At 44.7% G+C, this 17,304-nt stretch overlaps 1 protein-coding gene and 1 long non-coding RNA gene across 7 annotated transcripts in view; one reads left to right on the top strand and one right to left on the bottom strand.

Moving 5' to 3' along the window:
• Nucleotides 1-3,468: 3,468 nt before the first annotated feature.
• On the top strand, nt 3,469-11,797 carry LOC116963346. The gene is made up of 2 exons (XR_004408096.2): nt 3,469-3,878; nt 9,269-11,797. It is a non-coding gene; the product is annotated as an uncharacterized LOC116963346 (long non-coding RNA).
• ZHX2 (zinc fingers and homeoboxes 2) overlaps nt 10,996-17,304 on the bottom strand; it is a 77,278-nt gene continuing 70,969 nt past the window's right edge. For all 6 annotated transcript variants that reach the window (XM_042785953.1, XM_042785954.1, XM_042785952.1 and 3 more), the window contains one exon: nt 10,996-12,276. The gene's annotated coding sequence lies outside the window, so the exon portion shown is untranslated. The remainder of the gene's footprint in view (nt 12,277-17,304) is intronic.

The raw sequence follows: 17,304 nt of genomic DNA on the forward strand, positions 1-17,304 counted from the left end.
AGAAATTGATATTCTTAGATCCTGGTCAGGATCTATGATCAGGAGAGCAAAAATTTTGCAAGAGTTCGAAGTTTTGCTGATATTAGAAGGGCTCTGGGTGGTGCAGTACAGCAATATTTGCTTTTTTTTCTACTCTACAGCTCTGTCTTAGCAATATTCAAACCTAAGCGCAGTCTTCACTTGTTCACAGGGATGGGTGTGCTCCTCTCTAGCCATGTCAGTGTCTGGTTTGCCTTCAGTAGTCCAGGGTGCATGTAGCCAGGGGCAGGGGCTCCCCAGGGAGACCAGCATACCTAAATACCAAAAAAAAAAATCAGTAGGAACTGAGTTAAGAGGAAGGAGAAGCCTGTCAGGCATCACCTGACAGTCATTTTTCTTTATTTGACTTTCACAGTTGGCTATCTTTAGCTGGTGGCGTTGCACAACCCAGAAGGGAGTTGGACAGACAGGGATGAAGATGTGGCCGAATTGTTTTGAGGAGGCCCCGGTTTGGCACCTCTTGGGTACAGCCTTTCCCAGGGAGTTTCAGGGAAGTCTTCTGGGATGTTAACTGCTGTTCCTGAAGGCTGTAGAGGGGGAAGGTACCTCCTGATCTGCAAACAAAGGGCCAAAACCTTGGTGTGTGCACAGGGAAGGTTCCTAGCTGGAGAGTGGACTTGTGTGTGCTTGTAGTGTGTGCAGCTTTCACTGGAATAGTATTGGAAAGAACTTGTGTGCATGCAGGGGGAGTTTTTGCAACATGAGAATGGCATCATCCAAATGGAATAATGAGGATAAAATGCTTCAGGTTTTTATTTCTAAAATGACTTTTCAGTTAGGTTAGAAGATACAGTGGGTTTTCTGTTTGCTTTTAGAGCTCAAATCAACCCTTGAAAGCTGAAATCATAAAGTACTGTTTTGATTGGGGCAAACCACTTCTGCAGCCTTTGTTTCCATGAGTGTTGTGGTGACTTTTCACTGCAATAAGTAAAAAAAAAAAAAAGTTGGTATTTGTGACTCTTGCCTGAGGTGAGACTTGCATGTTGGAAAAAGGCTTAACTTGGATCATTGTCAACAGGTTTCTATCTCCTTTGCTCTGTGAGCAGGGAGTACCTGAAGGGGTTTAAGATCCTATAGATTCTGGGTGGAGAGCTTTTGCATTCCTAGTGAAAGCTTCCGAGCTTGTCTGCTGCTCTCTCTGTGGTAGTTACAGTCTGATTTTTAATTTTCCTGTATATTTTTAGTTAGAGCAATATTATTTAATTCAAATCTCCCCTGTTTTTGATCTGAAACTGCACTCAAAGAATTAGGGCCAAATTTAAGGTTTCACATTAGCACAGGGGGAAGAATAGAGATATTCTTGGCTGCCATTGTGCCTGCACCCGCTCCTTGTGTTCTGCAGAGGCAGGGAAGACTTAAAGGAATCATCAGATGCACCTGTTAAATGTAAATCCTCATCAATTTAGAAAGCCTGAGCAGGCTGTAACAGTGACTCTTCATCCATTGCCTGCCTTGACAGCCATCGTATATAAAGAAGAGCTCCAAACCATTTTCAGAAGTTGAGTCTTGATACTTAAAATCATGTGCCCAGTAGCAATATTGGTTTTACAGCAATTTATAATCTTTTCTTGCCTCCTCTGTTGACTGTCATGCAGGCAGTAAATTACCAATCTCTTTTTTTTTTTTTTTATTCCCCCGTAGGTGATAACCAGTTTAATACCTCTTCCCTTGCTTATATCCATCTTGGTTTTCCAGATACCAGCCACTTTTTTCTCAAATGGTCTGATGAATGTAACTAGTTAAACTTAGAGTAATTGTCCTTAAATGCCATACTTGGCTTTTGGAGCCTGCTGCTGTTATTTCAGAAGAAAAGCTTTTGCACTTTCAGCCTTACCCATTTTTTTTTCTAGCTGTATTATTTGCATGTCTAATAAATTCTCCAAACCTCCTTGTTTCTGTTCCTCAGAGCCACCCCATGAAGACATGCATGGGCTGTTTGGCGAGCAGAGGGGAGTGTGAAGGGCCATGGCAATGGCCTGTCATTGCAGACATACCACTCTTTCCAAGCAATGGGAAAGCTATTGTTAACCAAACGGTGAGCCTTGCTTGCTTCTCGCCGGGACTGTCAGACACTGGGAGGTCTCACCAGGCTGTGGAGTCCTTGGATGGACCATTGCCTTCATGAGATGGATTTCGGGGTTCAGAGCCACCTGTTACAAAACAGCTTTTCTCATCTCTAGCAATGCATTTTCCCTTTCTCTTGCACCCATCACTCTGTCCTTTTCAAAGAATGAATTGTTCTGTACGATGCATTTTTTAAGAAAGGATGAAAAAGCAAGAGCAATGATGCAAGTTGATGCCATTTAACCTTCCTGGGCAAGGCGATAGTAGCATTGAAGAAGAAAAATCCTCTATCAGAGGTGTACGTGGTGTGGTGATATTGCACTTGAAGGCCTGGTAAATCTCTAAGAACTGTATCGGTCTAATTTCTTTTAAGCAGACAGATAACAATAGGCCCTACAGCTGTATTATTTGGTTGAGTAGCTAAGTGGATAGGGGACTTTTTAGCTGGATGCAGTCCCTGTGCTGAAGGATCTCAGATAGCTCTGTAGCTGCTATTAGAGCACAGCTCACCAGGACAAAATAATTACTGTATAATTTAATGCCAATACAAACAACATAAGCTAATGCATTCACTCCCCTATAGAAATGCTTTGTCCTCTAAATCTGCTCCTGCCAGTTCCTCAAAGTCATCCTACAGCTTTTTGTGTCCCCTTGTGCATCTTAAATGAGTTCAATAGCTTCCTAGGCTGGCTCTAGTGGAGTGGCTTATTCCACAGAGCTGCTCTCTGAAGCTGAAAGCAATGCAATCCTAAGGAAATCCTGCTGAGTAAGGAGAGTTTCTGTTCATGTGTAATCAAGTCGTGATAAGACCAGCTAATAAAGATAAGGCTCTCAACAAGTGGCATGGGACAATGAGCAAGGAAATGGAGTATGGAAAACTCTGTGATTAATCATGACCCCTGGCTGCATTATTCAAATAAAAAAAACAGCCAAAGAGATGTGTGGGCATGTTACTGAAGGGGAGGGAAAGCAGGAGGAATCTAGGGAAAAGAGTAGCAAGCAGAAAAGAGACTTGTACCTCTGTGACTATGAAGGCAGCACGCTGACCCTGTGCCTAAGAATAGTTTAGTCTTGATGCTACCATAGCTGCAAGGCCAGAGGGAATTCAATCCCACTTGTATGGGTTGATTTGTTTTTTAATGTGTGGAGGAGATGGGCTTGTGCCAGCTCACTGTCTGGGGGGGCTTTGGTGGAATGTGAGGGACGGGGCAGTGGAGGAGGTTGGGCTGGAGCGGCAGGGCAGGGCTGTGCATCTCGAGGGGCAGGACAGCACATGGTAGCTCCTTTATATTTGCTGATCTTTAACTCTGCGCTGTTGCTGCTGCCAAGATCGCTCATGCTGGATATGCATCTGGCTGTATCACTGCTATTTTTTTGACCCAAGATGTAAATTAATCTGGGGGCCAAATCACTCGCTGTCTGGTCTATAGAGCTTTGATCTTTTCCCCTATCAGAGGAGTATCTTAAAATTGCAAGCTCTGTTAAAGTAAATACTAAAATGTAGGCTTACTTTTAGATGTTCCTTGCTGGGCAGGGAGCAATTGTAACCCGTATGTTGCCCAAATGAGGGTAGTTCTATGGATTTGCATTTATTTCTGAGTATGCCACTGTGTGTCAGGCTTCAGCTTTGCTACATGTTTCCCAGAAAACAGCTACTGACTGGTACTGCAACCCCAGTAGAGAGCTGGTGAACGAAGGGAGAATGTTGGAAGAAAGAAGTATGTTGGTGCCCTGGATCTGCAACAGCAGATCTTTCTGAATAGCAGCTGCAACAGGTAGGATGTGGGTATAATTTTTTTCCCCCACCCTTGTACATCTGTCTTGCAGCCTGAGTGGTGGTGGCTTTAAGAAGCTGGTAGTCTGGGTCATATTTGAAGCACTGATTTAGTGTTGAACAAGCATAAGTGTCAAGAAGCTGCTATCTGCACATGATAATTCAGGAAGAACATAATTCTAAAGAAGTGCTGATCTTTCTTGTCTGTGAGTTTGTTTCTTGGCTTGCTTAGGTACTGGTGGCTGTGGTTCAGGAGTAGTGAATTAAAATCAATTACACATGGCATGGGAAGTAGGTCAGTTCTAGCTTGCATCAAGAAATGGGTGGTAAAACCCTGGTAATCTCTGAGTAGCTCTTATGTTTAGTCTCATGCTTGTTATATTTTTTTAAAAAATTATTGATGCTATGAAGATGAATTAAGAACTTCAGTGTGCAGGATGCTGAGGAGAGACATTGGGTTTGGCTCTACCATCAGAGAACTGGGATGAGGCTTGCTGAATATTTCTGGAAGAGTCTGTTAACAGGCCAGCAGGAGTTGTTCATGTAAAAACTGCCCTATGCCTGTGTCCTTCAGTTCTTTTGCAACTATTTAGGTAAATCAGCAGCTTTTGCCAAAAAATCGGGATTAGGAGGAGAGCTGGGAGTTACGACTCTGGCAGGCTGAGGCTGCAGATGGCCACAGACAGTGGCTCTGGGAGAGGTGGGAATTGCTTTTTCAGATGGGGCGTCAACACTATGGTGGAAATTTAAACACCATGTGATTTTTCTTGTTCAAGGTCAGTGTGGCAGCACCAGCAGCTATCCTGAGTTTGGTGGGTGGTGCTTTTACTGAGGGAAACAATTTCTCTCCTGCCAAGGGCCACCTGGAAACTATTTGTGAGCAGAGGAGGAAGGCTCCAGTAACCTGTATGACTTCAGTTCCCAAATCACTTATATGAAAAGAAAAAAAATCTCCTTCTAAACAAATAAGGGTGGGGGTAAGAGGCTCAAGAAGACAATTCAACCACCTGAAAGGCCACACATGTCACCAATAAGCCCATTCTGCGGCTTGACTTGCTGCTGCCCAGCTGAGGATAAAGGGCTGAAGAAATAGGGCTGAAGACATCGTCCAGTGCCACCGCCCCGCCGCCTGCTTGCTCAGAGAGGCGTACTTCATCTTTGTTCAGATGCTGAAATGCCCTTGAAAGCAAAATCCCCGGAGAGGAGGTGGTTTGGAGATAAATTTGTATTTGGCAAAACCCCGTCTGTGCAGCGGGGCTGTAACGTGCCGTAGCGATGGGAGCTGGCACTCTGGGATGGTGTTTAACCCAACTGCACTGCAGTGCTTTATGGCCAACGCCGATGCTCAGTCCAGTGTCCTTCCTTGGATGGCATAAAATTGGTGTCTGTGAGTCTGAAAAGAGTGTGGTGCTACCCAGGCTCAAGCATAGGCCAAGTACGAAGAAAACAAAAACTCATCAGCCTCCTGTGATTTAGACGGGCAAAACTGCTGTGCCGGAGGACAAAACTGCGCTCTTTGGATAAGCGCTTATCGTTCTTGAAGCTGGCACAGCAGAGCAGAGCAGCCCATGCTTCAAAAAGCAAAGTAATTAATTCTCCTTGCTCCCAGCCGCAGCAGTCTCTGTTGTGCAATGCTGCACCGCAACTGGGCATGGAGAAACTTTCTTTCCAATCAAAAGAAGTATTCATTTTTTTGCTCTGACACAGTAGGGTTGGTCTTCCTTTTAATATTACTGGAGACAATGTCTGCTTTGCCTTTCCATGACCTTCAGTGTGTGGCTTCATGTTAAAATTTCCATCCCCCCACATTCAAATGCTGGCATTAAAGAGAGGGGGGAAAAAAAAAAAGATTAAAATTCCTTTTGTTTCAATCCCTAATAGGGAGTTTTAGAGCATGCTGCCCTTCAGATGTGGGAATGGGGCTTGGCTTGTGCTCCTGGGCTCTGTTGGCTTCATGGAAAGCAGGTCAAACCCCCAGCCCCCCTGCCCTGACCCAGGTGCTCTCTGCCTGCTGTTTGCCCAGCTGTGGTTAAAACCTGGTGGTAGCTGAATTTGTGCTGCAGAAAAAGGTTTGGAGCTGTGCTTCCCAGTCTGGGGCACTTCTGCTCTCTCTCTGTATAATGGGACTAATGATGCCAAAACCACTGGCATCCTGTTTGTCACAGCTGCTCCAGATGTGTGCCTTGTTCTTAGCATGCGCAGTGCCTATCTCTATCTCCAAATGTGTCACAAGTAATAACAACAATGTCAGTCAATCAGATACAGTGCTGATTTAAATTCCTGGTTGCAGGGAGCCCCCCTGGCTTTTCAGAGCCAGCTCTCCTGCTCAACATCCTCCCCTCACCTGGAGGCAGTTTTTGGGAAGAGCATGGGGAGAACATGGCCCTTCAGGTGAAGCAGCAGCTGATGGGGCTTAACAATTGAAGCTATGGGCAATCCAAGTGAAAGGAAATGTTCAAATGTGCCTTGGGAGAACCTGGAGCAGAGTTGTAGGCAACACTCCATCAGAGAGCAGCCAAATAAGTCTGAATTTGTGTGAAAGCCTGGCTACAATGAATAGGCACTGGGGAAGATCCCTTTGTGAAGAGGTTTATCAGTCGGGTGATAAGACATGATGCTGCTGTTTAATGCATGTCTTGGGAGTGCACTGAGGCAGGAGGCAAAGTGAAGTATTTCCACCTTGCCAGAGAACCTCATCATCATTTGCCAGCATTAGCTGATGGCCCTAGTGCTGCTGATGAGAGGGACCACTGGGGTTAAGAGGCTGACAAAAAAGCAAAATATGTCAGATTCGAATGTTTAAGTATAGAGGTATGCTGTATTCCACCATGTGGCAAAATGCCTTTTGGTATTAGTGACTTCGCGTGAGCAGTTCGGAGGGCCCAAAGAGGCTGAATGGCTCTGTTGCTCTCAAGCTGAGGAGATAGTGATGCTCTTAATACTGAGAGGGATTTAATCACACATGCATGCTAATGTGTTATAAAGCACTCTGGGGCATGCCATGAGCTCCTGCTTTAAAGGGAGGAGAAGTTCCCTCTCCATGCGAATAAAAGAGCAGCTGCAGTGGTGGCCAGAAATGCCAGCCAGGCGGGGGGGAGTGCTTGGCACCTTCTGTGATGCCCCTCAAAACAAGGGTCACTGGAAATGGGCGACGGGGCAGATGTTTAAGGAGAGGCTTAAAGGTGGAGGGAATTAAGGCAGGAAGGTGAAAGCTTCATGCGGAGAGCTGTGCTGGGGAAGAGAGATGTCCCACTGGGATCGTGCGGGATGTGGGTCCCTGAGGAGCCCCAGTCCCAGCTCACTCATTTTTGCCTTTGTGTCTTTGTCTCTTGGAATGGGAAAGGCTTCGGATGGAAGAATAAGAAACACAGACGAAACAGCAATTATTTGATACAAATATAAAATGAAGCTTCATTGCTGGAAGACAAGGCCAAGCTGAACTCCAGCTCTCGCCTTTAGCACATTTATTCTGCAGCCTTGTGAATAACTACATGGTGTCTCAGTTTCTTTGTTCATAAACTCAGGTTTAATGGTATTATTCCTTTAAGTATCTCATAGATGTGTTGCAAAACCAAAGATTTTTTAGATTGACTGATACACACTAAATTTTACATGATATATTGCACTGGGATGAACTAGATTTTTAAGAAAGGAAAAAAAAGAAAAGAGTAAGGAGAGGATGAGTTTGTGTACTGAAGAACCTTCAAGAGATGTCCCACTTACTCTGAGCCAATTTGCTGTCTGTGTGGTTCTCACAGCACACTTAAATTACGAGAATTGTAATATAATTAGAACTACCATTTTGGAGCATTGGGTCTGATGAAAATAAGAAAACAATGGAAAAACCCTGCTTTTGATTACTGTACTCTAGATGTGTGCTGTGTGATTAGGTCTGACAATTACCTGGTCACTCAGCTCTTACCTCCATCCTCGCTAGAGCTTGCAATAATCTGATTGGGGTATGGTTCAACTGCGTAACACCCGAGAAACCCAGCTTTGGTTTCTTATGCTGCTTTTTCATCCCTTTGATGTGTATCTCACATTCTCTTGCTTTCAATACATTCACTTTTCCTGTTGTACTATGAATATTTTCAGAATTATGCTCAAGAGTCGTAACCACTTTCCCGTAGTTATGGATCAGATAAGTACAGAAGTTGTCACGTTTGCTGATCTAAATGGTCCCTCTTCCTCAGGACATGATTTAAAAAGTTCCTTTCCACCACTGGTGTGCTCTTTCCTTGCTATCAGGATGCCAAATGGAATTCCTACAATGTTGCCTTATATGCCTTTGTAAGTCTTTTTCCCCCTTCTGTCTACTAGTAAGGTTTCAGGATGTCTTTTTGCTACCTGACAATATCTGAGGGCTACAAGATGATGATAGGGAAAGTGTCAGTGATTAAACTTCTGCTAATGGTGAATATAATGCATGAGTATTACTTAGCTTGGTTGCCATTTTACCTGTGTATTTATCTAAATTTTAAGTTATCACCACATAATTATCACTACGGTCATAATCACAAAGATTTCTTGCATAAACCAGCATTTACCCCGCCCCTTCCCCAGCCTGTGATGGTCCACATGGTGCTGGGACACCCCTTCTTCTGAGAGTGAACCCTACAACTGCCGGGCTTCACCTTGCAGACACAGACTCCATGCACCACTCACTAGCTGACTTTCAAAGTAAGTGATGCATTAAATGAAATTCCCAAAGGTCAACATCAGATATTTGGGGTTAGAAATGGTGCCACTTCAGCAATGTGGTTAAAAAGTTAAGAGCTTTTTTTCTTAAAAAAAAAAAAAATCATGAAAAATGAAGCATTTATGCTGCAGAGAGGTTCGTATACACTGAAGTTTCTGCCCCAAAACTTCCCAAGGTCAGGTTGGATGGGGCTTTGAGCAACCTCTTCTGGTAAGTAAAAGATGTCCCGGCCCATGGCAGTGGTGTTGGATGAGATGATCTTCGAAGGTTCCTTCTGACCCAAACCATTTTGTAATGCTGCTGTTTTCTGCTGTCCGAGTGGTCTCTCACCATGATTACATTTAATAAGGTTTCTGTCTTAGCTGTCCTAAATTGTATCTGTGTTATTACGTACTTGGAGTCCCCTGACAGCAGTAAGGAGCTAACGGCAGCTCATTTACTGAGCAGCACCCTTTTCAGCATTTTATGGACCAGGCAGGAGAAGTAATGTGTGTATATAGTGAAAACCCATTATCTTGTCAGCATACAGGCAGACTAAATTAAAACATTAGAGGCCACCTAATCCAAGTTGTTCCTGGCTTCCAAGTGCTGGATTTTTCTACAAGCCACATTTAAAAAAAAAAAAAAAAAAAAGTGTTGCACAAGTGCAAAAACCTGTTTTTTAAATTTTTCTGTGTTTTTGTGTTAACTAGATTTCTTCTGGTTGGAACATTTCAAGATCGTCAGGTTAAAACGCATTGTGAAAATGTCAATCAAAACCTGAGTGCCAGGGACTGCTGCTCCCAGGGGCCCTGCCTGAGAAGGGCTGACCGAACTCCCCCTTGCTGCCGAGCTTCGTGGGTGCAGGGCCCCGCTCGCAGCCACACACCATGGTGCAAACACCAGGCAAGGCTGGGCAGGAGGAAACTCGGTGTCAGCAGCCTCTTTTCATCTGTGTGCAACGAAACCCCTCGGCCAAGGCCGTCCCTAATGGCCGCCGCACACAAACAATGTCCTGATTGTGCCTCACCACTTGGACTCTCCTACAAACACAGTCTCTGTGTCGGTATTAATTAAAAACAAAGCCTGCTTGCAATGCCCAGTTTGTGAACCCGTTCCGGCAGCCACACTGAAGCAATCCTTGTGGGACCTGGGTTGCTTTAAGCTAAAGAAAAGGGGCCACTGGATCGGCTTTCCCTGATGAAACCTGGCGCCTGAAGGTTTGGTATCACACCCCAACCTGCCTGCACAAACCTCCCTGGTGCTGCCGTTCTGCCGACGTCTGCGAAGGCCGGGCCAGTCTTTTGCAAGCCTGTTTGTTTGCTGTGGAAGAACTTCAGCTTTATTATCTGTGCGATGACAGACTCCAGGGCCGCTGCTATTGTTTTATTTGAATTGCAGAGAGCTTAAATCGCCCCAGTCCTGGCCCCTAATGCCACCGTGTCTGGGGCTATACAAATACAGAAAACCCAGGTGGGTCTTGTTCTTCCTAAACCTCCTGCTGAGCTCCCTGGGAGTGCTGCTGGTTAAGCAAAGTAGGTCAGCGTTCCCGACACACAGACGTACGCGCACATCAGACAGGAGAGATGCAAACTGGAATATTAAACCGCCAAGTGGCTGTTAAAAACTATGCACAAGGGCAATTAAAATATTAGCATCCTTTCATGTAAGCAAAGCAGACAGAAGTGGCAATTAGTTTCAGTTACAACTTTGGAGTCCTGGAGGAGTGTCCCTGGAGGCATTTTCTTTCTGGCCACCTGACAGTTGCAGCCATCGATTTGACAACCAACCTGGGGGGTATGGATGTGCCTGCACAGGCACCCACCTCCACGCAGGTGGGAGCACAAGGCCCAGCACCATGTGTGACAGGACACGTGCATACTCACGGTCAGGCTGCTTCCCCACCTCTCAGCACTGGCCTGTGACACACAAACACAGCAAGTGCTGCCCCAGCCCGTCACTTCTCTTCGGAAATGAAGTAGACAACTTTATTGTAAGGAAAGTCGCCGAGCCCTTGCTGCCACCCACTGCAAACCTCCCTCGATACTTAAATGTTGTGCTGATGATTAATAAAAGTAACTCTGTATGGGTGAGTCATGGGGGCGGTTTCTTTCATTCATTCTTTCATTCATTCATTCTTTCATTCAGGTTGTGACTGCAACCAAAATAAAGGTGCCCTGCCAATCCCCAGTCCCAGGCACTATCCGGCCCCCTCGCCTGGGGAAGAGCCATCCAACACTGGGGGAAATAAACACCGGTAGTTCACTGAGTTCACTTTAATCAGGTTAGCGTTTGCCAAGCCGATTACTGCAAAACCATTTAAAACCCTAATCGCAGCTCAGAAGACACTGAGCTCTTGTGTATCAAGGAGAGCTGGTGGGGGCCGAGTTTGGGTTTTAAATGGAATTAAAAAAAAAAAAAAAAAGATACAAGAAAAAGGTTACCAAAATGTTTAGCCTTTGTTTTATTGAGTTACAACAAATAAGCAACAAGTTAGAAAAGTTGGATTTATTCAAACTCCCTAGCATCCTATTTGTGCAGCGTACTGAAAGGTGGGTAAGTTTTCCAAACCCAGCTTGTCAGAGGAATGCACTGGATGGCTCCTGCACCCGCTCACCTGCACACCCACGCTCCCGCTCTCCCTCCTCCTCCTCACACATGCACAGACAGACACCCCACACAAATCCAAAGTAGCAGTATTTGAAAAAAAGTGCACCTGGGAACCTAGGATTGATCTAAAAATTTAGTGGCAAGGGTTAATCAGAAGTTTCTGTTGTGCGCTACAACATCTAAAGCTGGAGGCCACGCTGTTGCTTATGATGTCCATCATTGTACCAGCCAAAGAAACAGTAACAAGTTTGGACTGTGAAGCATCTTGGTTTTCTTGCTCCAACCCCTCTGGGGTTGTACTGCATGTTTAAACAAAAAGTGCTAAAAAAAGAAAAAAACCAAAAAAGGCATTCTATCCAGATCTTCAGAGACCCACTTCTGGGGCTGGCTTGTGAAAAGTAAAGTACAGGAGCTGGAGAAGACTTGCCTTGTAGGAGCACAGAAAAGCAGAGATTTAAATACTTCAACCAGTAGCAGGTGGCCTTAAAACAAAAAAGTCAAAACAGTAAGAAAAAAACCAAAGCCCAACCACTCCAGAATGACCCTCCCCAACCCCATAAGGCGTTTAAGTGGGCTGAAATGTAAACTAGGGTGGGGATCTGGGCTCAGATGTTGATCCGCACCAACAAGACTCCAAAAGATTGCAAATCTGTTTTAAAATGCTTCAGAAAAAAAAAATTTCTTTTCCCTCCCCCACAAAAGACACTTCCCTCCCCCAAACCAATCCCCAGATTTTGCAATGGCATTATATTCAAGAATAGCTTGCACCTATCAAAAAGTTAACAAAATTTCCACGTTGTACAAATCTGTTCCAGTAGAGGAAGAGGCTGGGCAGGAAAGTGGGTGGGAGAGAAGCTAAGGAGAAACCTATGTACAAGGGCCCTTTTATCTTTCTTTCTTTTCTTTTTTAATGCAGTAGTAGAACTTTGGCACTATAAACGATCCCATGATGATGCTCCACGAGACTATTTCTTGCTGTGCCTCTGCAACCGTGGTTTGAGACTTGGAGCCACAACACGCTATCTCACCCCAGGAAGGAAAATAGAGGTTTCTTCTATTTTCAGACAGCATTTCCCCTTCAACATCAGGACAGTGCAGCCAAGGAGTACCCCTGCAAAAATTATAAAAGCAGTATATTATTTTCAAAGGCACTATGAACAACTATTTGAGCTGTTGACTAACATGGCATCCAGTTTACATCCCTGCACAAGTGGTAGCACTGTATTTTTTTTTTTAACCGTACCCTGAAGCCTATAACCATCACATCCTGATGCTGCGGTAGGGTACTGATTTTTTGCTGTTTGTAATGCCCAGCTAATAACCCCCTACAGATTTCTAACAGGGACATATAGCCCAGCCTTTACTCAGCTGATCCCTCACTACTATACACCTTGGGCAAATCCTCATGCTGGCTCAAAGACAATAGGCACATGGGTTAGGGCCAGCTGCTTTGCGACACAGGACGGGTGGTGCTAAAGGCAAGAAGACTTCAAGTCTTTCCCCCTGGTAAATCCTCTCATTAAATACTTTTTTTGCATGATTTTAGAAAATAACTATAAAAACTGCAAGACAATGGAAAAAATTGCATGTGCCTGTGCTCTGCAGAGCAGCTCCCTGGCTCCACTGTGACTCCTGCACTTACATGAAGGCTGCACCATGGACCAGAGATTTAAAAATAACCTGAAAAGTGCCCAACCTTCAAATACTCACCTGCCCACACATATCCCCAGTTCCCAGCACAGAGCAAGGGTTCTATGACAAGGATTACGTTCAGCGTATTTTTCGCCATTGAGGTGTAAACATGCAAGAAGTGCAAGCATCCACTCAGGCTGGAGCTGCATGCAGCAGCACGAGGCAGCTTTCCTGCACCATCCTCCTCACCCATCCTGCAGCAGTGTTTACCAAAACCTGAGCTAACCCATGACCTCATGCATGTTGCTACTAGGTCTGCTCTTTCCCTCCAAAGCTGTGAGCTCTGTCTGGCATCTGCAATGAAGAAAGCAATGCAGTTGAGCCCAGTAAAAGGCCATGGGTTTGCACCAACACCAAGGCGAAAGTCCCCCCCATCCTTGTAAACCTTCCTCAAACAGCCCCCTGATCCTCCTAACTCACTGGAAAATTTTAATTGCTGTGTTGGGTTTTGCTTCTCCCTCTAAAGTCCTTCACTGCATTACAGCTTGGGTCTCCAAGATGCCTCACTGTTTTTTGGGGAAATGGCAAGTCCTCCATACTTTGGCTTCACTCCCTGAAATACTTTAGGGTGACCCGAGTTCTGCAAAACTCACTGGTCAATCCCACACTGACTTCAGGATGGCACCTTGGAGTCCAATACCAGTAATAGGCACTATAGCTAGCTTTATGGATGAAACCCTAAACCACAAAAAAAGAAGAGAGCTTGGACAGAAAGGGAGGGAAGCCTCAGTGCTGTTCACTTTTACCAGTGTCAGACACTGAGGAATGCACTGGGCTACCATCAGCTGAGTGATTTTGGCTCCCGCAGTGGTGCAAAAGGGGTTGGAGACACCAAAAGGACAAAGACCACCTCTGATGCCCACTACACTGCATATAGCAGAAGCAAGGGATGACTTCCTTTGGACCTTTTTTTTCTTTTTTTTTCCTGGTGAGCAACTCCCAGACATGGTTTTTCTTCGGCACATCTCCACAGAGCAGTGGTCGCAGCCATCAAAAGCCAAGGCATGCATCTTCTGGGACGTCTACCTACCTCGCTTCCACCGTGAGCCATGGACTTTGGTGCCTACATCTTGCAGGATTTGGGCTTAAAATGGAGATCATGAGATAATTCTAAAAAAGAAAGTTTACGGCAGAGAAGGTGGTAGTGTGGAAAAGAAGTATGCTTCTGAGAAAAATCAAAAGCTCTGGGCTGAGGAAATACTGATCTTGGGAAAGCCTCATGGGGAGACAGTGCTGTGAAGAAAGCCAGTGGTAGTTGCCAACCACTCTGGCACACTCTAGTCCCACTCTCATGTCTGAGCTGCAATTTGCTGTATTTAATTTAGGACAAGTTTCTGTTTGTCAGGCTTGCGCAAATGGGGACAACAGACCTAATTTTGACCTGTGCTGTTGGAAGGCAGGAATATCTGTACTGATGGAAAGGGAGCAAAAGTACTCTCTTGATAGAGCAGTTGGGCCTCATTACATGAAGGATGAGAGGCTTCATCTGGAGCATTTTCAGTAATGGCTGTGCTGCACCCTACAGCAGCCGCTCAACATCTTGAAAGCTCTGTGACACTACAGGGACAGGTCTCCCAGCCTCACTGTTCAGGAAACATGACCTATTCCATGGAATAAACCCAGTTTTGCCAAAAGCTTCAGATACGGACTTAGTAACAGAGCTGCTTCTTAGTCCAGGCATGGTACTTCAGAGCCTGGCATGAATCCTGCTCTCACCATGGCCAGGCACTCCTGAAACTCCCACTAGCTGCAGCAGCAGCAGAATCTGCTGAACATTGATCAGTTTTGAAAAACTCTATTTTCTAAGGCATAAGGTCTGTCTAGACTATAACACAAATACTCCCTAATAGTTTCAGAAACTCCTAAAGCTACACACCAGAGCAGAGAGTGATTGTGATGGTATGGAAGAGCTCAGGTTTTACAGAAGCTGTACACAAATGCAGCTAACAACAGGAACATGAAAATCGATCACTGAAAAACTTTAAACTATGTACATCAAGCTGAGAAAATACCAACACCACGAATATCAAAAAAGCATGCTTTTGCCTGATGTAGGGTTCAGCAGTGAGTTTCACATAATGATTGTGGCTGTGTGAGAATCAAGAGAAGAAGTCCCTTGTCAGCTCTTTTGTGCACCTCTTATGTGCGGCCAGGACAACGACATGACCCCTCTAAGGTATCAAGGAGTATGATGGACTTTCATATAACACCAGGTAGAAACAACCTCTCCATCAAGTCTTATGCAGTCTTTGCTTCTGAGTCCTAACCTGGACTTAAGATAATGTCTTGTTAATTTAACACCAAAGTTTTAGTTAAAAATTATGTAAGATAGGATACACAAAGACAAGAATGAGAGCTTATCCTGAAGGAAGAAGCAGCCAGTAGCTGGAATTCTTCCATGGGTCCCATCAGTGTGGGGTATAAAGCTTCCAGCTTTTGAGTCACAATGCCTGTGACAATGCCTCCATGTGGGCACCAGAGAGCAGGCACTTATGTTTAGTGGCTGAGACTTACAGGAAGAATAAAGGAAATACAGAAAAAGACTCTGGGCTTTTGTCAAATCCCCAGGCCAGCATGCTGAGACATGAGCAAAGAGCAGAGGACAAAATGGTCCTCTGATCCTACTGCACGGTCTTCACAGCTGAAGCCCTGCTCCAGTGCATCTCTTCCCAGTAGGTGTATTTTACAATCAACCACAGGAAAGATCATCGTCAAAGGATAACCTAGTGAAAGTTTAACTGAGATCAAAGTTCTTACTAAAATTCCTCTCTGGTAACTATTGAGCATCTCCACAGCCCTGAAGCTTTACGGTCAGCCTCTGTGCCAGGGTACAAAGGCAGGAGGTTCACCCCAACATACCCTACACTGCTAGCAACCACAAAAATGCAGGTACGAAACTTACACTGCTGGAAGACGGTTGTTGCAGATCTTATTTTCATGGTACAAGACGTTTGTAAGAAACAGTGGTTTCAGTCAACCCCCTGCTCTCCTGCCCTCCTTCCCATTCCTTCTCCTAGCCCCTGGTCTGCTCCCTCTCCTCAGTATGAACATTTAGAGCTGGAAGGGGGAAATGATCTGGAATAACTACCCTGAAAAATAAAATCCCACAATGCATTTATTCATCACACATTTGATTTAAAAGGCAGATCAGATCCCTGCTCTCCTTTCTTATGTGGCTGCACAACAGCAGCACCCCAGCGTGCCTCTGGCAGATGTTCCCATGTCCTTCCTCCTTTAATCGCCATCTTTGCCACACAGGTAACATAACCTTTTCCTCACATCCCTAATTACCAACTTCTGCAAGCGTAATGCAGGACAGTGCCTTGCATTGCAGTCTGGAGTTTCAAGATAGTTTGTGATACAGATGCTGTAATAACATTTTTCAAAATTAGCTGACACAATTTGTAGTTCAAAATAAAACCACTGCAGGGTTTCCCTTTTCCACTCAGAAAAAATATCCAGAAGACTTTTGGACAAGTATTGCACAAGGAGAAAGCGGAGGGCTCTAGGCTAACCAGCAGGGCTTGCTAAGAAAAACTGCACCTCTGCAACAGACAGTAGTTCAATTCAAGTACTGCCAGATGCAACAGTAAAAGTCTTCAGTGAAAGTGTGGAGGGACTTCTATCAGTCCAAGTTTTTGTATTTACATTTTTTTTTTTAATTTTTATGTATTTTTTTTTAAAAAGACATGCTGAAGTATATTGTATTTATTAGACACCAGGAAACTACTAACTCTTTCTATAATAGGCATTCTCTCACTGTGGTTATTAAAGCAGGGTGATGAGCTTTCTGTGGGATGTTTTAGCTTAAGGAGACTCCAGTTTGGGAGAGACAGACTTGGTTACACTGAGCACAGAATGTTACAGGCACCAGTGAACTCAATTCAACATGCAAGTCAAGAAGTGCTGATGGTGCTTGCTCTAGGTTTATACCTATGCAACTGTGACCAGAAACAGGTTTCAGGTCTCCAAATAACACATCATTTTGCATTGTAAAAGATCATATAAAACCCCTTTAAAGAAAAGCCCTGCAGCTTGCTTTTAAATTCAAGATCCTGTGAAGAAAAGCTGCTAAAACACCCACGCAGCTTAGTCTGGGGCATTTCCTAAGCCTCTAGAGTTAGCAAGCAGAACAAAGCCAGGTTGAAGACAGTTCTCACCTGCAAAAGGAAGAGAGCACATTTGCATGAACCACTTCAGTCCCCACAACTTTTTTTTTTTTTTTTTTTTTGACTTGCTGTTGCATAAAGAAGCATCTCTGTCCTGGGCCCTTCCCCCAGTGACCTTTTATTCTGAGCAGGGTAGGATGATGCAAAGGAAGGACTTGAAGTGCAAAAAGAGGCATAGCCTCTATTCATGGGAGATTAATGATCTGTTAGCAAGGGGCAATATTAGCAACTAGTGTTACTTACTATTTCTTTGCATGGCTCAGCTGGTATGTTTTACA

The sequence above is a fragment of the Tyto alba genome, unplaced genomic scaffold (assembly GCF_018691265.1).
Source record: "Tyto alba isolate M040663 unplaced genomic scaffold, T.alba_DEE_v4.0 Super-Scaffold_9, whole genome shotgun sequence".
Lineage (NCBI taxonomy): Eukaryota > Metazoa > Chordata > Aves > Strigiformes > Tytonidae > Tyto > Tyto alba.